The sequence below is a fragment of the Scyliorhinus canicula genome, chromosome 1 (assembly GCF_902713615.1).
Source record: "Scyliorhinus canicula chromosome 1, sScyCan1.1, whole genome shotgun sequence".
Taxonomy (NCBI): domain Eukaryota; kingdom Metazoa; phylum Chordata; class Chondrichthyes; order Carcharhiniformes; family Scyliorhinidae; genus Scyliorhinus; species Scyliorhinus canicula.
The window spans coordinates 89,409,931-89,433,587 of record NC_052146.1 but is presented as its reverse complement, the minus strand read 5'-3'; the positions used below and the strand labels follow the sequence as shown (position 1 = coordinate 89,433,587).

The following is a 23,657-nucleotide window of genomic DNA, read 5'->3' as shown; positions in this document are numbered from 1 at the left end:
TGTGTTGATCCGCCATGTTACTTGGGGCTGACGGGCTCATGCGCGGGCCCGCGGCCCTAAGTGCAGAGCCCCGTATCGGCAGCCGGACCTGCGAGGAGCACTCCGGGGCCCTGCTAGCCCCCTTCAAAACGGAGAATCACTCTGGACTTTCTCCAGGAAAGTCCAGAGTGATTTGCACCCATTTTCCTGCGGGCGTGGGGACATAGCCCCCATTATCAGAGAATTCCTCCCCATATACGAGTTCCACTGCAGTATCTGTAGACGATACCAGGTTCAAACTTAGTGCTGGCTGCACCAAATCAGTACAAGTTAAATCAGAGTTGGATGCAAGCCCAGACATCAGAATTGTAAGGATACGATGCTAACTCATTATGTCAATCTTTCCCCAGCATATTAATGTTCTTATCGAGATATAAATATCATAAATTATTTATTCCTATTTTCCTGAATTATTTCAAGGAGTCACCTAACCATCTATCTTAGAGGAAGCTGGCCGAGTGAAAATAAACTTTACAAAATAATGTAATTATGAGATATTTTGGTGCTGAATAGAGATAATGGAGATCAAAACTTTAACTGGCTGTCATTCACTTCTGTTGGAAAACCATGATGTGGATTAGAATTAATCACCTACCCCCGTCAACATTGTTAGGTTTATTGTAGGTGGACTTAAGTGCCTCAGTATGGACTTTCTGCTCTGAGGAACCTTTCTGAATGAACAAATTATGTTATTTGTTGTGATCCAAATGGCTAATCTTTCTCATCCAGTAGGTCTGGTTTTGTAGACAAGAGCTTTGGCAAATACTCAAGCGTCTGCACTTCAGCTACCATAGATGAATTGGCCATGACATCCAGCTCTTTGTACTGGGTTAGCTTCTCGGAATCCTCATAACCTATTCCAAACTTAACTGTTGTAAAATAAATACAGTTCACCATCGCACTGTTATGTGATTAAAGAATTAAAGTTGGGTGATTAATCAGGTTTAGTACTGATGCTGAGGATGCTGACAAGGTATTCACAGTGATCTTGAACATCTATTTCTTTCTATTCTATAAACTCTATTGTGCAAGTCAACAGTGGAAGACTGCATAAGTCTAACTTTGGACATTGAATTTCCTACTTATTCAATGAATAAAAGCAACAAGGATCTCAGACAGCTTTAGATTTTCTCAAAATGTTTTCTTTACATGGGGAAGGCTGGCAGGGCGAGTAAGGTGTCCTTGAGTGATTTTCAGCAGGTCCTTCTTGGGACTTAGAACCAGATGGGCAAAGCACAGTTATGTACAGCAATATCAATCATAGATACAATATCTCTGACCAAAAATTGTGGTCAGATCAATAATGGCTGTTGTGACTTAACTTTCAAGTCTTTTATTTGACCCAAATTGACATTTCTGTATTGAGGATGCAGAAGCTGATCACTGTGTGAAGAAAAACTCTGATTTCCATTAACATTCATTGAACTGCTTTATCTCATGGAGTTGATAGATGAATTTAGTTCTACCAAAGTGAGGTTTTGTTGTAGAATTTAAACCACAAGTGCAAACAAATGCCAATAATGCTAATATATAATTCATATATAATAATATAATCCCTACACTGCAGGAGGCAGCTATTAGTCCCATCTACTTTGTACCCTCCCCAGGCTCAATCCCCATCCCTGTCCCCGTAACCCCAACTAACCTTTGGCTAATAAGGGGCAATTTAGCATGGCCAATTCACCTAATCTGCACATCTTTGGACTGTCGGAGGAAACAGGTGAACCCGGAGGAAGTCCTCGTAGACACCGGAAGAATGTGCAAACTCCACACAGGAAGTTACCTGTGGTCAGAATTTAACCCAGGTCCCTGGTGCTGTGAGGGCACCAGATATTCGGAACACTGTAATCTTTCTTTTAAAAAAAATAAATTTAGAGTACCCAATCATTTTGTTTTTCCAATTAAGGAGCAATTTAGCGTGGCCAATCCACCTAACCTGCACATCTTTGGGTTGTGGGGGTGAAACCCATGCAGACACGGGGAGAATGTGCAAACTCCACACGGACAGTGACCCAGGGCCGGGATTCATACCCGGGTCCTCAATACCGCAGTCCCAATGCTAACCACTGCGCCAAGTGCCGCCCGAACACTGTAATCTCGACCCAATTGTTTTAGGCACTATATAAGTTCGAGAGACATCTGTTAGAATTCAGATAGCTGATTAGAGCAGCTGACTATTTTATAATATATTCCTTAAATAGTTGGAGTTCTCTCTAGAAGCAAGAAAAGCAATATGAAATCTGTTCTGATAAGGTGTACATCACATCTATCCTTACCACAGATGTTGATTGATTTACTGAGTCTTTCCAGCAAAAATAACATGAAGTTTGTTTGCCGTGAAACATGAATTCATAATTTATTAATCTCTATGGACACCAGAAGTATTTTTTACTCTTTAATCGAATGTGGGTCTCACTGGCAAGGCCAGCATTTGTTACCAATCCCTACTTGCCCTTGAACTAGACCATTTCGGAGGGCAGGTAAGAGTCAATCACATTACTGTGGCTCTGGAATCGTATGTAAGCTGCACCGGGCAAGGATGAAAGATTTCCTTCCTGAAAGGGCACTAGTGAACCACATAGGTTTTTTATAACAACCGATGATAGTTTCATGGTCACTCACTACTGAGATTAACTTTCAACTCCAGATTTTATTCATTAAATCTTAATTCAACCAGCTGCCATGGGCATTAGCCCAGGCCACTGGCTTCCTAGTCTAGTGACATTACTGCGACCCCATGTTACCCCCCTCCAGTTAGCTATTTCAGTTTGTTCTCTTAAGATCTCAGACGGATACTGGAGTTTCCTTGCTGCCCCTCAGCACGGTAACCCTGCAACCGCAGAGAAGTTTTCAGAAAGTCGTTTTGGTTGACCTTTGTGTCAGATGATGTGATGATCGGGTTTTGTGCAGAGTCAGTTAAAGTAAAATAAAGGTGTTTGCGAAAAGGAGCAGAACCTTTGACTCTTGTACAACAGCAGTTAAATGTCTAACAAAGGTAGCAGAGGATGGTTGCTGTGCAAATGTGAAGGGTTGAAAGATACAACTTTTCCAGACCAAACCAAGGAGTGACTGAGAAGAAAAAAAGAGATATATGGCTAAACCTAGGATAAAGATGGGATATGACTAACCCCCTTATCTTCTGAAAGGGGATCATACGACCAATGGAGAAGTGCAGTAGTTATGTGGACTAAGGTACTTGGGAAAGAGAAAAGAAGGTATTGGCTCTTTCTCTACCTGATGACAGTAAAATCCGAAGCAAAGTGTTTTCTGAGCTGGAATTGGAAGAGTGAGACTCAGAAGAAGGTCTGCAGACTCTATTACGTTGTATGGATAAGATTTATAAAAAGGATTACTTCTTAACTGCGTATGAAGCATGGTCGGATTTTGATAGGTTCTGAAAAATAGAGGATTTCTCCATTGAAGACTATATAATGGAATTTGGCAGTCTATATAAAAGGCTGCAGAAACACAACCTGGAATGTCCACAGACTGTGTTGGCCTTTAAATTACTTGACTGTGCTAGAGTGAGCAACATGGATTGGCTCCTGGTTTTGACAGGAGTTCAGTTTGTGGATAAGGATACCTTATTTGATCAGATGACAGATGCTTTAAAAAAGTTTCTGGGGAAACATTCAATTCCGATGGCTCGGATGACCCAAAAAGGTCAGTCTGCAATAAAGCAGAATATGGAAGATACACTACTAACAGGATGGCGAAATCATACGGCTACGAACAGGTTCCAAGACTATAGAAGGAGATCGAGACCCTGAAATTATGAAGACAGAAACCCAGTTAGTACCTACAATAGGAAGATGAACCCCAGAAATGCACGGGCTATGATAAATCGATGTTTTCAATGTGACTCTCAATACCATTATGCTTTCAACTGTCCAACACGCTATAATAGTATTTGAAGCGACACATGACACGGAAGAGTCAGAAGAGGAAAAAGATAGTGACCAGAAAGAAGGCCTATTAACAAACAATTTATGCCAGTAATGAGGGTGTTGGTTGCAGAATCCTTCAATTGTGCTGCATTGGACAGTGGCTGTGTGTGGAATTGACTGGTTAAAATGTTACCTGGACTCCTTGAATGCTTAAAATCGTAACAAGGTTAAGGAATTTGAAAGTTCCACAAGTTTCAGGTTTGGGGATGATAATACTCTGAAGATCCCTTGCAATATTGCCAGAGTGAATCATTTAATTAGCACGGATGTTGTATCAAGTGAGATACCTTTGCTTCTGAGCAGATCGTCGATGAAGAAAGTACACATGAAACAGGATATGAAACAGGATATGGAACAGGATAAGGCAACCGTTTTTGGAAAGACAGTGATCTTACAATTTACACAGTTGGGACACTTGTATTCCATCACTGACAAATAATATTTCAAGTACAGTTAAGGATGTGTTAATGGCAGTTGAAAATGGAACTTTAGCTGATGAAAAGCTTGTATTAAAATTGCACAGGCAATTTGCGCATCCGCCTCTTCGGAGGCTGAAACATTTATTAAAGGATGCAGGGGTAAGGGATGAAGACTATACTAAGCTAATAGAACAGGTTAGTGATCACTATGAAGTTTGTAGGAAGTACAGAAGGACACCAGCACGACCAATAGTAACCCCACCTTTGGACAGGGATTTTAACGACGTTGTTGCCACGGACCTTAAGATCTGGGATAAAGCCAATAATATATTTACATTTTACATTTGCATTTTGTAGATTTAGCAACAAGATTTAGTCAATCACCGATTGTACGAAGTAAAGAAAAGAGAGTAATTCTGTATCAAATCGTGGAAAAATGGATAGGGATGGGAATGGGGCCACCGGCAAAATTCCTTACGGACAATGGGGGAGAATTTGCTAATGATGAGTTTACGGATGTGTGTGAACATTTAAATACCACAGTTATGAATACGACTGCAGAAAGCCCATTTAGTAAAGGTATGTGTGAAAGAAACCATGTGGTAATAGATGACAGGCTCCGGAAAAGTTTGGCAGATCGACCAAACTGCAAGCTAAATTTAGCGTTAGCATGGGCGGTACATGCAAACAATTCATTGCAGATGGTTTGGGGCTATAGACCCTATCAATTAGTGTTTGGTAGAGATCCTAAAATTCCGTCCATTTTGGATGACCAGCCTCCAGCTTGGGAAGGGACTACAGTTAGCTCTACCTTTCCTGAGCATTTAAATGCATTACCTAGCAGTAGAAAAGCTTTTTTGGAAGCAGAAGTCTCTGAAAGAATTTGCAGAGCTTTAAGGCATAATGTACGGCCATCAAATACCGTTTTTCAGCAAAGAGACTTAGTGTACTATAAGAGAGACAATTGTAATGAATTGAAAGGTCATGGGAAGATCATAGGCATGGATGGCAAAACAATTATTTTGCAACATGGCAATCAAACTGTTCGGGTACATTCATCAAGGACAATGGGTACAGATTATACATTTTCAAATTTAGACACAGCAGACAGACATGACAAGGAACCAGGGTCATCTGGTATGCACATGTTACTGAACTATGAGGGCCAGTTAACTGATCTAGACAGGGTTTCTGTAGAGGAACACAACACTTCTGATGAATTAGAACAGGCCATTTTTCCGAAAGGACAACTGCCAAAAGTTGGTACAAAAGTGACATACTTGCCTGAAGAGTCGAGTCAATGAAAGGATGCAACTGTTATTAGTAGAGCAGGGAAGGCCACTGGAAAGTCTAAACATTGGTTGAATGTACAGCATTCAGGGGAGGGAGTCAAGACAATGGATTGGGAACACGAAGTTCAAAAATGGAGGGCACATAAACGCATTGCCAGTTCAGGTAGTACATCGGATAGTGAATTGGTCCGCAGGAAAAGGTCGAGAACTATTGAAAGGACATCCCACAGCAGAAGGGAAAGATCAAGTAGTAGCAGTACAGAACGAGATACCAGGCAGGAGAGGGGACATAGTTTATCATGGTCTCGGAACATGAGTAGACTACGAATACTAATGGGAGTAGAAGCCCACATGCACGTGAAATTTTGGTGGCTTCCAGTAAATGAGATGAAAAAGTAATCAAAGATGCCAAACAGCAAGAACTGCATAGTTGAGTAAATTTGGAGTATGCATGGAAGCACCGGTTAGGGGACAAAGAGCTCTATCCCACAGATGGATTTGCACAGAAAAGGTTCTTCCGGATGGAGCTTATAATGCAAAGGCCAGGCTTGTGGCAAGGGGATTTGAAGAAAACTTAGAAGATCAGGATTTAAGGGTAGATTCACCTACGGCAGGAAAGGTTATTTTAAAGATCGTCTTGGCTCTATTAGCCACAAAGGCATGGGAATGCAAATCTATAGATATAAAAGCTGCCTTTTTACAGGGGCCTCCTGAGAGATATTTTTCTCCGTCCTCCTAACACAGAAGGGATACGATACTCTGGAAGTTGAACAAATGTGTATATGGATTAAATGATGCGTCTGGTATTTTTCGGTGAGGTAGGACTAGTGATTTCAAAGCTATTGTAATCTCTGGTTTGAGGAAAGAATTCAGGGTTCGAAGTGAGGCTTCCGGTGCATTTATATATATTGTACTGGAAATTGGACAGACTAAGTTAGGGTAACTTTACGTCACCAATCTTATTTGGAAAGCATCAGCCCAATAGCAATTAGATATAGAATATAGAATTTACAGTACAGAAGGAGGCCATTCGGCCCATCGAGTCTGCACCGGCTCCTGGAAAGAGCACCCTACCCAAGGTTAACACCTCCATCCTATCCCCATAACCCAGTAACCCCACCCAACACTAAGGGCAATTTATCATGTCCAATCCACCTAACCTGCACATCTTTGGACTGTGGGAGGAAACCGGAGCACCCGGAGGAAACCCACGCACACACGGGGAGGATGTGCAGACTCTACACAGACAGTGACCCAAGCCGGAATCGAACCTGGGACCCTGGAGCTGTGAAGCGATTGTGCTATCCATAATGCTACCGTGCTGCTATAAATTCAGTCATGACCGGGTTTGACAAAATGACACAATGGTTTTAAAGATGGAAAAAGAGCAACTGCGAAGTTTAATTGGGCAACTGAATTGGTTAGGTAGACAGACTAGACCGGACGTGAGTTTTGATGTCTTAGAGTTGAGTACAAAAATGAATGATCCCGAAGTGGAAGACATAATAAGAGCAAATAAAGCGCTGGTCAAACTAAAAATGCAGGAGTGTGTTTTGAGGTTCCCAGTTTTAGGTGACCATAGGCAGTTGAAACTCATAGTTTATAGTGATGCGTCCCATACAAATTCATGTGATGGTGTTTCAAACGCAGGTTTTATAATTTTATTTTTGGGGAACAATGGTAAATGTTGCCCTCGTGTGAGAAACAAAGAAAATAAGGAGAGTGCTCAAAAGCACTTTGGCTGCTGAGATGTCAAGTCTTGTAGAGTTGGTGGATATATGGCCTTTTATATATCTCAGATATTGACAGAAATTTTGGGATATGGGGATTTGCGTAGTGTACCTATTGAATGTCACATTGACAATAACTCCCTGTGGGATAATGTGCACTCGACAAAAAGTGTCAATGAAAAAAGGTTAAGGATAGATATTGCAAGTTTGAAGCAGATGTTGGACAGAGGGGAAATAGCAAAAATTAAATGGGTCGACAGTGGCTATCAATTCAGACTGCTTTACAAAAAGAGGGGGTCGTGCACAAAAACATTTGGATATTGTTAATGAAGGGCGCCTGTTTCTGTGACTGCTTTTTTTCCAAAAAATGAAAAGAAAATAAGGGGGGAAATTACATAAGACATAGGAGCGGAAGTAAGGCCATTCGGCCCATCGAGTCCACTCCACCATTCAATCATGGTTGATTTCAACTCCATTTACCCGCTCTCTCCCCATAGCCCTTAATTCCTCGAGAAATCAAGAATTTATCAATTTCTGTCTTAAAGACACTCAATGTCCCGGCCTCCACCGCCCTCTGTGGCAATGAATTCCACAGACCTACCACTCTCTGGCTGAAGAAATTTCTCCTCATCTCTGTTCTAAAGTGACTCCCTTTTATTCTAAGGCTGTGCCCCCGCGTCCTAGTCTCCCCTGCTAATGGAAACAACTTCCCTACGTCCATCCTATCCAAGCCATTCATTATCTTGTAAGTTTCTATTAGATCTCCCCTCAACCTCCTAAACTCCAATGAATATAATCCCACGATCCTCAGACGTTCATCGTATGTTAGGCCTACCATTCCTGGGATCATCCGTGTGAATCTCCGCTGGACCCGCTCCAGTGCCAGTATGTCCTTCCTGAGGTGTGGGGCCCAAAATTGCTCACAGTATTCTAAATGGGGCCTAACTAGTGCTTTATAAAGCCTCAAGTACATCCCTGCTTTTATATTCCAAGCCTCTTGAGATAAATGACAACATTACATTTGCTTTCTTAATTACAGACTCAACCTGCAAGTTTACCTTTAGAGAATCCTGGACTAGGACTCCCAAGTCCCTTTGCACTTTAGCATTATGAATTTTGTCACCGTTTAGAAAATAGTCCATGCCTCTATTCTTTTTTCCAAAGTGCAAGACCTCGCACTTGCCCACGTTGAATTTCATCAGCCACTTCTTGGACCATTCTCCTAAACTGTCTAAATCTTTCTGCAGCCTCCCCACCTCCTCAATACTACCTGCCCCTCCACCTATCTTTGTATCATCGGCAAACTTGGCCAGAATGCCCCCAGTCCCGTCATCTAGATCGTTAATATATAAAGAGAACAGCTGTGGCCCCAACACTGAACCCTGCGGGACACCACTTGTCACCGGTTGCCATTCCGAAAAAGAACCTTTTATCCCAACTCTCTGCCTTCTGTCTGACAGCCAATCGTCAATCCATGTTAGTACCTTGCCTCGAATACCATGGGCCCTTATTTTACTCAGCAGTCTCCCGTGAGGCACCTTGTCAAAGGCCTTTTGGAAGTCAAGATAGATAACATCCATTGGCTCTCCTTGGTCTAACCTATTTGTTATATCTTCAAAGAACTCTAACAGGTTTGTCAGGCACGACCTCCCCTTACTAAATCCATGCTGACTTGTCCTAATCCGACCCTGCACTTCCAAGAATTTAGAAATCTCATCCTTAACGATGGATTCTAGAATTTTGCCAACAACCGAGGTTAGGCTAATTGGCCTATAATTTTCCATCTTTTTTCTTGTTCCCTTCTTGAACAGGGGGGTTACAACAGCGATTTTCCAATCCTCTGGGACTTTCCCTGATTCCAGTGACTTTTGAAAGATCATAACTAATGCCTCCACTATTTCTTCAGCTATCTCCTTTAGAACTCTAGGATGTAGCCCATCTGGGCCCGGAGATTTATCAATTTTCAGACCTTTTAGTTTCTCTAGCACCTTCTCCTTTGTGATGGCAACCATATTCAACTCTGCCCCCTGACTTTCCTGAATTGTTGGGATATTACTCATGTCTTCTACTGTGAAGACTGACGCAAAGTACTTATTAAGTTCCTCAGCTATTTCCTTGTCTCCCATCACTAGATTACCAGCGTCATTTTGGAGCGGCCCAATGTCTACTTTTGCCTCCCGTTTGTTTTTAATGTATTTAAAGAAACTTTTACTATCATTCCTGCATGTGTTGTTGAGTTTCTTGTAATTTTGTTTTCACCTAATTATTTATTTTCTCCAAGGAAGGGGAGACTGTTAAGTCATGGGTTAGAAGACATTCCAATTAGTTGTCTCATGTATGTTAAGTGTCCAATAATTGACACTGATTTGTAAAGAGCCTTCAGGTGACCTTTGTGTCAGGTGATGTGATGATAGAGTTTTGTGCAGAGTCAATTAAAGTAAAATAAAGGTGCTTGTGAAAAGGAGCAGAACCTTTGACTCTTTATGCAACAGCAGTTAAACGTCTAACAGGTCACACCCCTTTTGCGCAGGATTCCAATTCCTATGCCTCGCAGGATTGGGGCTGATCCTGCTAGGCGCTAAGGCTGCCAGAAAGCCAGTAGGAGGCCTTTCTCATGATCTACTGGTTGCGTTGCGCTCGATCGAGAATGCAATTCGGCCGGCGGATCGCGTCCCTAATGCGTATTGTCCCCATAATGTTTCTGATCATTCATCCAATTTATTTCAGTATTGAAATATGACATTGGCATCATGCATGCTATTTCACATGGATTAGAATGATTTTAATTAATGTGGAATTAATGTTTGAACCCCTAAATATCCAGCATCACGGATAGCTTTATACTTGTGCTCCATTTACAACTTCCTCACCAATCATTTATGACCCACTGCAAGCAAAAAAGCCAAAGTGCTTTATGTTTGGTCCTCAAATGCCAACCTGTCTTTGACCAACAGATGGGACAACTGTAAGAGCGCAAGTCAAATGCGCTGTTTTGTTCATATCATTTCTTAGTTTCTCAACACAGAATAAATAGAATAGGATCTTCTATAATTAAGTTTTCTAATTAAGGGGGGTCAAGTCAGCTGAAATCTTGCTAAGATTTTAAGGAAAGCTAATGTATTTAAAAGGCTTACAGCCAACTGATGAGATGATCAACTGATGAGAGAATTTTAAGCTATCTTTGCTACCACTGTCATGAAACAACGGCAAAAAGGCATATAACCATAGATGACTAAGGGAATAATAAAACAAATATACGTTAGGAAGACCTTAAGTTGTACAATACACAGGCAAGGGAGAGTCATACACCCTGTACATAGCAAGTGTTTTGAGCTTTAAAGCATTAATTGAAAGTGTCAAGTGTAGAGGTAATAGGCCAATAATATGAGGAGACTTGAAGTGAAGGAAAACCCATCTTTGTAATCACCTTTATGTAGTATAGAAAATAGATATAGATTGTTGTAAATTTATAAAAAAAGAGATATTAAATAATAAAATTATTCTTAAACCTAATGTATTTATACATGTGTAATTCAAAATAATATTTAATTATGCTTCATAAAGCTAAAATTTGGAACTAAAATCATATTTTAGCAGAAGACAAATTAATTTACCTTAGCACTAAAATATGTGGTAAGACATGTTTGTGTCTGTGCCCCTCTCAATCAGGCTCGCATCCTCGGCTGTGGTATTACAATAAATTGCCCAGTGGAAACTCAGCCCTTCCTCTTCTCCGAAGTAACAGCCATTTGGTAGAATTGCTGTATGCCTTCAAGTTTCAGAGAGGCAAAGTGGTCCACTGGCAATCACCTATTTGCCTTCTTGGTACAATGTATGGCTAGCCATGTCGGTGCCTCTGAAATGTCTCAGAAGTGTTAAAAAAATAACTACCAGCTGTTCAAGAAAGCAGCACACCTCAACCTTCTCCAAGCAACTGGAGATGTTCAATACAGACTTGCCAGCATTTCTCTAGCTGGGAGAACAATTAATGAAATGCCCCTCCAGAAAGGGGCATATTAGTTGGAAGGGATGCCTCATCCTTAAAATGATAATGTAAGACATACTCAACAGCTAACACCAAAGTGATATACATTATTTGGGTTGGCAGATACAGGTCTCTGAGACTACCATTATTCAAACTGAATCTCACTGCTGCTACCTGCAAACTGCCCCGACTTTGTTCTCTCATTATTTTAACAGACCCCACTGCTGTAGCCAGTCCCACAGCAGTTACCAATAGAAAGTCAGGGAAGAATGGGATTTATTATCGCAATAAAACAAGAATACCCATCTTGCCACAAAACCTATCTAGTGTAATCATAAAGAAGAAATGTTGGACAAAATGTTTAGTTAAATATCACATTTCCAAATTAGAAATCACAGGGCACTTCCACTGATTTTAATGCAATTAGTTTAAAATGTTGCATGGGCCTGCAAGAGGAGTGGTTAAATGTGAAATTAACACTTTTCATTTATGTTAAATGTAAGTGCTTGTGAAAACATTGTCTCAGTTTATCAATATTATTTGAAATACGTTGTAACTTAAATGTTTGTTATTGCAGATAAACCTCAAGCTGAACAAATAATGCGTGACATGTTATACTTATATTAAATTTGTTGAATGCAGCAGTTATGTCTGAAGTGAATGTTGAAATGGTAGAACATTTGCCTTTTTATTTTCAGTGTATTTGATTATTTCGGTGGAATTATTTACAGGAGATACAATAAATGAATAAAATTATTTAAAAATTAAAAATATTTTGTGATTAATAGAATATTTTTCTTCTCCCATTTTGACATTCTTCTTTGCTTCCTAAAGCCTGGGATTCACAATGGGGCACAGTTCCAAGGGCATGGGTCACAAGGGACCACTTATCCTCTGTGTTTGGACAGCAAATACTGGCAGACATTCAGACAAGGGTGGCTGCCACTGCATGCCCAACTGACCCTGTCCTCACACAGTAACAAGTTAAGATTGGTCAGAAAAATTTAGAGAAACTCTGTTTCCATTCACACACAGATAAGCAGTGAGTAAGAAGAAATGGGAGCTCCTGGCTGATTTCCCCCCCCCCCCCCCCATCTTTAGTTCTGGGAATGAAGGTGATCTTCACCCTTTCACTGCTGTTCTGGCAGAGTTTATCTGACACACAACAGGGCAGTGGCTAAATACTAGACTCTGACACAGAGGGATCAGTCCCACATCACCATCGTGCAGTCCATTTATTACAAAATGACCGAGATGTCAATAATGAATAAATGAAATCTAATGTTGTTGATAATGGTGGGCTTCATGTTGTAAATGTTGATGATCCACAAATCAAACATTTTGTAACTCCTGTATTTGTATGAGCTATACTGTGACTCAGAACCATACTCTGGACAAAGGGAACACGTCAGAAACATAGGGCGGGATTTTCACGCAACCCGCACATGTTTTGCAGAGGTAGCCCGCCATTGGTTGGCGGTCCTTAGTCATGCCATTGTCAAAGGCGTTTCTTACTGTATGCACCCCTCGCTGCCAGGAAACCTGTTGTGGGGGTGCGCCATTGGCGGGACAGAAGATCCCGCTGATGTCAACGGCCACTCATAGACTTTGAAGGGAGCCAGGAACTCATAGCTTCCCAATGGTAACATGATCCCCCAATAATTTGGATCAACTTGCTTATTTTTTGGATGTTTGAAATCAAAATTAAAATGCTTGAATTGGAACATGCTGGTTGGAGCGAAACATCAGCACATGCAGATTGGGCCAATGTTGCTGATGACAGTCCGATGTCTCTAAAGTGTGATTTTCTTCCTTTAAAAACATTTTTAAAATTCTTGTTCAGATGAAATGTAAATCATTTCATGGTGAACAACATTCTCTGCACAGCTCTTAGTCAGTATTGCTGTCCAACACTAATCAAGAATAGATCCTATATATTAGGGAAACAGAAGAAAAAGGACAGAATAACAGTCCAGATTTGGGAGCAGTTCTGTAGATAGGACAGGGAGGGCAGATTGGACACGCGCAGGAAAGCTAGATCAGCCAAAGTAGCAGCATGAGGGCTACAACAGGAGGAAGGTTTCGCAAGTCAGCCATGGTCAAGTAGAGGGGCTAAGTAGGTTTGGTAGCTTTGCTAATAGTGTCCTGTCTTGAAACAGTTATTCAAAGCAGGCACAAAGTGAGACCTAAGAAATGAATGCCTGGCTGCTCATGTAGGGGACACCAAATTCATTTTAGTATGGTTTTAATTTTATTTTGCTTATGCCCTGCCATGTAACTGAACATGTAGGATGTATGCCCTATACATCTTGCTCCCCTAACTTTTGAAGAAGTCATTAATTTTGGCCACAAGACTACTTTTCATTATACAGTTAAAATACTCTCTGACTGATTAAAACCTATCATTGCCAACTCTACTAACCCAGTTGCAATATCACTGTCAGATTAAAGAACTGACTATCAAAACTTTTTTTTCATTGTTTTGAAGCAAACATTTCAGTTATTTATTCATTTTCTTTTATCAGGAGAGTATATGTAGCTCCAATGTTTTCCTCCCTCCTTTACAATTGGAAATGTCAGTACTTTTGAGATAAACATTCATAAAGTGTAATTGTTTTAAAACTTCTTGAAGAAGCTATTAATAATGATCACACTTGTGATTGAATGTATGCGTCCTAACTGCACTCAGTCTACATTGCGTTATCCATCCAATATCTTGGCAAATGCAGCCACCTGTGTTAGATTGCTGTACCTGTCAGAAACATTTCTTGTCTGATTTCACTATTAATATGTCAGAAACTCAGCACTTCATAAACAAAAGCAAAGTTAAGCAAGTTCACTATCTGTCTAAGCACAATTTTAGTAATAGTCTCAGTTTAAAAAAATTGAACAGCAAGAGTGATTTGAGAATAATCCTAGATTAAAATTCTTAGAAACTTGTGTTTATTGTTGACTTTGAAGTTAATTTATGGATACTCCCAAATGTCAGGATATTTTTGATGAGATAAAACTTAAATAGCTTTCTGTACCATAATTTGTTATTCTCTGCAAAGATCACAATTCCAAATTACAATTCAAAATCAATTGGCATATTTTGAGAAATAACAAAGAACCTCAATTTATGGACTAATGTTAAGAAAACCCCAATGTGGCACTGGACATCGAAATCAGGAAAATTAGCATTGCTTCCAGACTTGCATACAAAGTAAAGAGATGCTTACCTTTAACAGTAACATTGCTGCTATTATTCAGTAAACTCCTAAGAAATGGGGGAAAAAAACAGTAGATAGTTTTAGTACATAGAAGTTTAAAATCTCAGGAGGCTATACTATTAAAATCTTAATATATTTTGTTCAATTGCTTTGATCTTGTGGGTAGATCGGAACTAAATTAGAGGCAATAGCTTTAAGTTAGAAGATGGCAATTTTACTGTTTCAGTGATTGATGAACAGGCTAAGAATCTACAATTCATAAGTGAGATGGCATACACTCTTAGAAAATCCAAGTGATTTCTTCAGCGATCACTTGCGAACAAGCATCATTGCGACTTAAGAAATTTTGTGGCACTGGTCATCGGTTCCATGGGTCCTTGCGTGGCTGATGAGACCGATCCTAGAGCTGTATCTTCTAACGCACACTTGACAGGTGTTTCCGGGAGGTGGGATTGGCCTTTGGATTCTAGATCGCTGATATTTTTTCTCAGGCTCCTTTTCCGGGCTTTCTCTTGCTGTTGGGTGCTGTCAAAGAATTGTGTCCCTTCAGTCAGAAGGTTCCTCCATGTAGGTCTCTTCTGAGTTGATGCTGCTAAGTGACTAATCATAGCCACAGTGAATGTAGTAAGAAGTCTACAACACCAGGTTAAAGTCCAACAGGTTTATTTGGAATCACAAGCTTTAGGAGTGTAGCTCCTTCATCAGGTAAGTCTCACCTGATGAAGGAGCTACTCTCCGAAAGCTCGTGATTGCAAATAAACCTGTTGGACTTTAACCTGGTGTTGGAAGACTTCTTACTGTGTCCACCCCAGTCCAACGACGGCATCTTCACATCACAGAGAATGTAAGCACAGACAGTAACCAAGGAGGAAAGTGGAACAGAAAATACTTTTTTCAGTTAAATTAATCTATATTGATGTCACTGGAAACAAATTCAACAAAAAAAACCAGAAAAGTAACCATAACATCCAACACCATCATCCTTCAATCTTAAAACAAGCTATCTCACAACTGCAAATTTCTATTTCTGTTGCTGTGTTCTGGGTGAAAGGTAGACAATATGACCTGCCCACTAATCCCTTCATTATTTTATGGTTTTGAGCAAAACGGAAATAAGAAACTGTTACCCCTACCCTGCAAACTCCAGCTGTGGGATCACCTGGAAATAATTATTAATTTATGAAACAGGCAAATACAACATTAACTTCAATTTCTGCCATATTTGAAAAAAATCTATCAATTTTTATTCCTGATCATTTATATACTGAATACACATTTTAGGTCTGTCAGGTTAAAGTCAAACATTTCCAACGTCAATGGCTTTATGTACACCACCTTCTATGAACATTTGTACTAATCTGGCTGTCAGTTTAATGTAGTAATCTTCACATATAGACTTTGGTAATAATTTTTACTGTATGTTGGCTACTTAAGAATATAACTGATCTGGACTGATCTGATCTCTTCATGCATCTTCTCTATTGAGTGGTACTACACTCCTATATGCTTCACCCGATGCCGGTGTCTTTGTATTTACATTGCGTAATTTATGTTTACCCTATTCTGTATTTTCTTATGTATGGAATGATCTATTTGAGCTGCACGCAGAATAATACTTTTCACTGAACCTCTGTACACATGACAATAAACCAATTCAATCCAATCCAATTAGTCCAAGCAATATGACAAAGCCTCTATATTTGTTAATAGCCAAATATTATTGCCACTGTATACAAAGATTTCCCTGTACTCCCAACTGCTCATTCTGAAGGATCGTTATAACTGCATCTTTTTTACAATATATGACAACTTTCACTTCTAATGACAACACAGATATAATTCTGAGCAGCCTGGTAGTGCTGTAGTCACAGCTCCACAAAGATGCAGGACTGACAGAAGTAGATATTCCAAGACACAAAAAAGGTGCTGAACATTTAAGGAGTGTTGATATCTTTGATGAGATTAGACCCTCAGCTACAGCGAGCAAACAATGCATCATTAGAATGGGATAGTAAGTTGTAATGAGGAAATACGAAATTGAAATTTACAAATGGATATAGGTAGGTTCGGTGAGTGCACCAAAATTTGGCAAATGTAGGTTAACGTGGGTAAGTTGAGGATGTCCATTTTGGTCAGAAAAATGGAACAGCACTTATGATGAGATGCTTCAGAGTGCTTTGGTGCAGAAGGATCTGGGTGTCCATGTGCATGAATTGAAGAAAACCGGCATGCAGATACAGTGGGTAATAAGGAAGGCAAATTAAATTTTGGCCTTTATAGCTAAAGGAATCAATTATAAAAGTAGGGAAGTGTTACTGCAATTATACAAGGCATTGGTGAGACCATACCTAGCATACTGTGTACAGTTTTGGTCCCCTTATTTGAGGAAGGATGTAGTTGCATTGGAGGCAGTTCAGAGGTTCACGAGATTGATACCAGAGATGAGGGGTTTGTCTTATGAAGAGAGATTGAGCAGTTTAGGCCCATATTCTCTCGCATTTAGAAGAACGAGAGGAGATCTAATTGAGGTATCTAAGATATAAACGGTATTGACAAAGTAGACACGGGGCAACTTCCTCTTGTGGGGTAATCTAGAACGAGAGGACACAGTTTTAGGATAAGGGGCAGCAGATTTAAAAGAGGTGAGGAGAAATTACTTCTCTCAATGGGTCATGAATCTGAGGAATTCACTACCTGAGGGTGGGGTGGATGTTGGGATACTGAGTAAAGTTGAGGAGAAAGACATATTTTTAATTAGTAATGGGTTGAAGGGTTATGGAGAACGGGCAGGAAAGTGGAGTTGAGGCCGAAAGGAGATCATCTATGATTGTACTGAATGGCAGAGCAGGCTTGAGGGGCTGAATTGCCCACTCCTGCTCCTAGTTCTTATGTTCTTTGAGCTCCAAGCCATGGTATCAATTGTAGCACTCTGTTAAGAAATTACTGAAAGATGAGCTGTAAATCGCATTAAAAGCTAAAAGAGTAGGAGGAGAATATAGTGACAAGTAACATCATTTGCATTTGAAAGTTATAAAAGGACCCCTTACTTAACTAGCACATCTTAAACAGGAGTTTTATGGAAGAAAAGGAAGCCTTGCACTTATATAGCACCTTTCACAACCACCAGATGTCTCAAAGTGCTTTCAGCCAATAAAGTACTTTGTGAGGTGCGGTCAATGTTGTAATGTAGGAAATTAAGCAGCCACTTGGCACATAGTAAGCTCTCACAAATAACAATGGGACAGTGACCAGATGATCTGTTTTTGTGCTGTTGACTGAGATATAGGACAACTTATTTGCTATTCTTCGGAATAGTGTCATGGGATTGTTTCTGTTCACATGAGAAGGCAGCAGGTTCTTTCATTCCATCTCATCCAAAAGATGACACGTCTGACAGTGCAGCACTACCCTAGTACTGCACTGGAGTGCCAGCCTTGAGTTTTATGTTCAAGTCCTGGAGTGTGACTAGAACCTACAAATTTGTGATCCCATTAATGTTTATTCTCATTAGTTGATAGTCAACTTTGAGTAGTCAACATTATGACTCCATGATGGGCACAAATGTTGGAGGTGAACATCAACTTGTTGGTTGTATGATGTTTTTATATTTATTTTTAAAATTTTCAAAAGGTTCAGTGCTCAAGGCTGGCACTCCAGTGCAGTACTAGGGTAGTGCTGTACTCTCAGACGTGTCATCTTTTGGATGAGATGGAATGAAAGAACTTGCTGCCTTCTTATGTACTTGGAACTATGATGTAGTGCTTGTAACTATGATGTTGTTGCCATTACAGAGACCTGGCTGAGGGAAGGACAGGATTGGCAGCTAAACATTCCAGGATTTAGATATTTCAGGTGGGATAGAAGGGGAGGTAAAAGGGGTGGAGGAGTTGCGCTACTGGTTAGGGAGAATATCACAGCTGTCCTGCAGGAGGACAACTCAGAGGGCAGCAAGGCTATATGGGGAGAGATCAGGAATAAGAAGGGTGGAGTCACAATGTTGGGGGTTTACTACAGGCCACCCAACAGCCAGCGGGGGATAGAGGAGCATATAGGTAGACAGATTTTGGAAAGGAGTAAAAGCAACAGATCTGTTGTGATGAGAGACTTTAACTTCCCCAATATTGACTGGGACTCACTTAGTGCTGGGGCTTGGATGGGGCAAAGTTTGTAAGGAGCATCCAGGAGGGCTTCTTAAAACAATATGTAGATAGTCAAACTAGGGAAGGGGCTGTACTGGACCTGGTATTGGGGAATGAGTCCAGCCAGTTGGTAGAAGTTTCAGGAGGGGAGCATTTCGGGAACAGTGACCACAATTCAGTAAGTTTTAAAGTGCTGGTGGACAAGGATAAAAGTGGTCCTAGGGTGGATGTGCGAAATTGGGGGAAGGCTAATTATAACAATATTAGGCGGGAACTGAGGAACATAGATTGGGGGCTGATGTTTGAGGGTAAATCAACATTTGACATGTGGGAGGCTTTCAAATGTCAGTTGAAAGGAATTCAGGACCGGCATGTTCCTGTGAGGAAGAAGGATAAATATGGCAAATTTTGCGATCCTTTGATAACAAGGGATATTGTAGGCCTCGTCAAAAAGAAAAAGGAGGCATTTGTCAGGGCTAGAAGGCTGGGAACAGAGGAAGCCTGTGTGGAATATAAGGAAAGTAGGAAGGAACTTAAGCAAGGAGTCAGGAGGGCTAAAAGGGGCCATGAAAAGTCATTGGCAAATAGGGTTAAGGAAAATCCCAAGGCTTTTTACACGTACATAAAAAGCAAGAGGGTAGCCAGGGAACGGGTTGGCCCACTGAAGGACAGGGGAGGGAATCTATGTGTGGAGCCAGAGGAAATGGACGAGGTAGTAAATTAATACTTTGCATCAGTATTCACCAAAGAGAAGGATTGGTGGATGTTGAGTCTGGCGAAGGGTGTGTAGATAGCCTGGATCACATTGAGATCCAAAAAGACGAGGTGTTGGGCATCTTGAAAAAGAGTAAGGTGGATAAATCCCAGGACCTGATGGGATCTATCCCAGAATACTGAAGGAGGCTAGAGAGGAAATTGTTGAGACCTTGACAGAAATCTTTGAATCCTCACTGTCATCAGGTAATGTCCCGGAGGACTGGAGAATAGCCAATGTTGTTCCTTTGTTTAAGAAGGGTAGCAAGGATAATCCAGGGAACTACAGGCCAGTGAGCCTTACGTCAGAGGTAGGGAAATTACTGGAGAAAATTCTTCGAGACAGACAGGATCTACTCCCATTTGGAAGCAGGGGGCCGTATTAGCGAGAGGCAGTACGGTTTTGTGAAGGGGAGGTCATGTCTCACTAGATTGATAGAGATTTTCGAGGAGGTCACAAAGATGATTGATGCAGGTAGGGCAGTGTATGTTGTCTATATGGCCTTTGACAAGGCCCTTGTAAGGCCTTTGACAAGGTCCCTCATGGCAGATTGGTACAAAAGGTGAAGTCACATGGGATCAGAGGTGAGCTGGCAAGATGGATACAGAACTGGCTAGGTCGTAGAAGGCAGAGAGTAGCAACGGAAGGGTGCTTTTCTGATTGGAGGGCTGTGACTCGTGGTGTTCCACAGGGATCAGTGCTTGGACCTTTGCTGTTCGTAGTATATATGATTTAGAGGAAAATGAAACTCGTCTGATTAGTAAGTTTGCGGACGACACAAAGGTTGGAGGAATTGCGGATAACAATGAGGGCTGTCAGAGGATACAGCAGGATTTAGATCGTTTGGAGACTTGGGCAGCGAGATGGCAGATGGCATTTAATTTGGAAGGTCTAATACAGGTAATACAGTGAATGGTAGAACCCTCAAGAGTATTGACAGTCAGACAGATCTTGGTGTACAGGTCCACAGGTCACTGAAAGGGGCAACACAGGTGGAGAAGGTAGTCAAGAAGGCATACAACATGCTTGCCTTCATTGGCTGAGGCACGGAGTATAAAAATTGGCAAGTCATGTTGCAGCTATATAGAACCTTAATTAGGCCACACTTGGAGTATAGTGTTCAATTCTGGTTGCCACACCACCAGAAGGATGTGGAGGCTTTAGAGAGGGTGCAGAAGAAATTTAACAGGATGTTGCCTGGTATGGAGGGCATTAGCTATGAAGAGAGGTTGAATAAACTTGGTTGTTCTCACTGGAACAAAGGAGGTTGAGGAGCGACCTGATAGAGATCTACAAAATTATGAGGGGCATAGACAGAGTGGACAGTCAGAGACTTTTTCCCCAGAGTAGAGGGGTCATTACTTGGGGGCACAGGTTTAAGGTGCGAGGGGCAAGGTGTAGAGGAAATGTATGAGGCAAGCTTTTTACAGAGGGTAGTGGGTGCCTTTAACTCGCTGCCAGAGGACGTGGTGGACGCAGGGACGATAATGAAGTTTAAGGGACATCTTGACAAATACATGAATAGGATGGGAATAGAGGGATGCGGACCCCAGAAATGTAGAAGATTTTAGTTTCGACGGGCAGCATGGTCGGCGCAGGCTTGGAGGGCCGAACGGCCTGTTCCTGTGCTGTACTTTTCTTTGTTCTTTGTTTGTTGAACTTAATCTCGGTGAGTTAAGATTGTAAAATGGTAGTGCTGTACTTCATGGTTGCTGAGTATTCTATGGGACATTAATAACATTACATTCTCTTTAAAATTGAGCTCATCGGAAAATCTCCCATTCACCCATCTTCCTTGACCTAAATTGACTCCCAATCAAGCAAGCGCTTGATTTTAAAATTGTAAAATCTGTATCTCTCATTTTCTCCAGCCACCTACCTTTCCAAGATATCTGCGCTCATCTAAGTCTAGCCTCTTTGGCACCATGATTTTAATTGCTCTATCACTAGTGGTCGTGCCTTCAGCTGCAGAGATCCTCAACTCTGGAATTTGCTCATTTAAACTGAGTTCTCACCTCTCTCTTCTTTTAAGATGCTCCTTCAAACCAATGTCTTGGACCAAGGTTTTGATCATCTGTCCTAATATCTCTTAGACGGTTAGATGGGACAGTGGCCAGGGGTCTGTCGGGAAGGTAAGTTTCCAGCTTTAAAAACTGCCTTGCAGGAGAAGCGGCCTTCAGTTTTTGGGCCGGAGCAGTGGCCAGGGGTCTGTCGGGAAGGTAAGTTTCCCGCTTTAAAAACTTGCCTTGCAGGAGAAGCGACCTTCAGTTTTTCGGAGGGAGCAGTGGCCAGGGATCTGTCAGGAAGGTAAATTTCCCTATTTAAAAACTTGCCTTACAGAAGGATTTCTGGGAAGGTGTGTAGTACCTGTAAATAAGTTGGGCGGTTGGACGTTCGGCAGCTCCCGCTATTTAAGGACTTTTGGGCCGATTTGAGGGCCCCAAACGGCGCTGTTTCGACGAATCCCGGTGGAGGAAGGTGTCTAGAGGAGCATTCCCCATAATTTATGGTGCTCACCCGGAGTGGGGCAAAAGAAAAGGCTGCAGCAGCTCCCCAAGAAAAGCGGGGGAAGGACAAAATGGCGGCCGGCGGAACACCCGAGAACTGGTGGAAGTGGGCGCAGGAGCAGCAAGCCTCTCTTCTGCGCTGTTTTGCGGAGCTGAAGGCTGAGCTGCTGGACTCCCTGAATGCGACTACCAACAAACTGCTTGGGACCCAGGCGGCCCAGGAGGCGTCCATTCGGGAGTTGCAGCAGCAGGCCGCTGAGAGGGAGGAGGAGGCCCTGGTCCTCGTGGGGAAAGTGGAGTTGCACGAGGCACTTCACAAAAAGTGGCAAGACCGCTTGGAGGAGCTGGACATTCACACGAGGCGAAAGAATTTGAGGATCCTGGGCCTGGCGGAGGGGCTGGAGGGGTCGGATCTCCCGCCGTACGTGACCACGATGTTGAGCTCGTTGATGGGAGCGGGGTCCTTCCATTTGCCCCTGGAGCTTGAGGGAGCTCATAGAGTGCTGGCCAGGAGGCCTAAGGCAAATGAGCCCCCGACGGCGGTGCTGGTGCGGTTCCATCGATTTAGCGACCGGGAGTGTGTGCTGCGCTGGGCCAAGACAGAGAGGAGCAGCAAGTGGGAGAATTCGGTAGTGAGAATCTACCAGGACTGGAGTGCAGAGATGGCTAAGCGGCGGGCCGGGTTCAACCGGACGAAGGCGGTGCTGCATGCCAAGTAGGTCAGATTTGGAATGCTGCAGCCTGCACGCCTGTGGGTGACATACAAGGACCGGCACCACTACTTCGAGTCCCCGGAGGAGGCGTGGGCCTTTGTACAGGCGGAGAAGCTGGACTCGAACTAGGGTCTGGGGACACACTATGGCCGTTGCTGTTTTCGCTGTTGCTGTTCTTCAACTTTGACACGTGTTTTTTTTATGCTGGTTTTCTTTTTGCTCTGTTTCTGGGTGGGTATGTCTGTTGGGTATGGGATATGTGGGGGGTTTGTATTTTATATGTTCTCTTCTGTACGGGGCTGGGGTGAAACTGGATTTTGGAGAGCTGCGTCAGAAGGGTGGGGTGTGGCAGTGTGAAGGCGCGGGCTTTCCTCTGGTTTCCCACGCGGCGGGGCAGGGGGGGCGGAGCTGGCAGTGGGGGTGTGGCCTCTAATGGTTTTCCTTCCCACGCTGAAGCGGTGCCAAGGAGGTGTGGCAAGAGGGGGATGACCCCATGACGGGAGGGGATGGGTTTTGGCGGGAGGTGCCGGGGTCAGCAGAAGTCAGCTGACTCACAGAAATACCATGGAGGGTGCGCCGCGGCTAGGAGGGGTCCTAGCCTTGGGGGGGTGGGGGGGGGGGGGGGGATTCCAGGTTGCTGCTGGAATGGCCAGGAAGGAGCTGGTGTGGGCTGGGGGGGCAGAGGGGAGGCGTTATCGCCATGGGGAACGGGCCGGGCGGGGCGAGCTGGCCTGGGGCGAACAGTGGATAAGCTACGGCTAGCCGGCGGGGGAGGGGGGGGGGGGGGGGGGGGGGGGGGGGGGTTGCCCTCTGATCGGATGATTACCTGGAACGTGAGGGGGCTGAATGGGCCGGTTAAGAGAACTAGGGTATTTCTCATCTGAAGGGGTTGAAGGCAGACGTGGCTATGCTCCAGGAGA

At 42.6% G+C, this 23,657-nt stretch overlaps 1 protein-coding gene across 12 annotated transcripts in view; it reads right to left on the bottom strand.

The window, feature by feature from the left end:
- The window catches only part of ahdc1 (AT hook, DNA binding motif, containing 1), a 308,161-nt gene that overhangs the window by 36,792 nt on the left and 247,712 nt on the right, over positions 1 to 23,657 (bottom strand). For all 12 annotated transcript variants that reach the window (XM_038795173.1, XM_038795171.1, XM_038795145.1 and 9 more), the window contains one exon: positions 14,634 to 14,671. The gene's annotated coding sequence lies outside the window, so the exon portion shown is untranslated. The remainder of the gene's footprint in view (positions 1 to 14,633; positions 14,672 to 23,657) is intronic.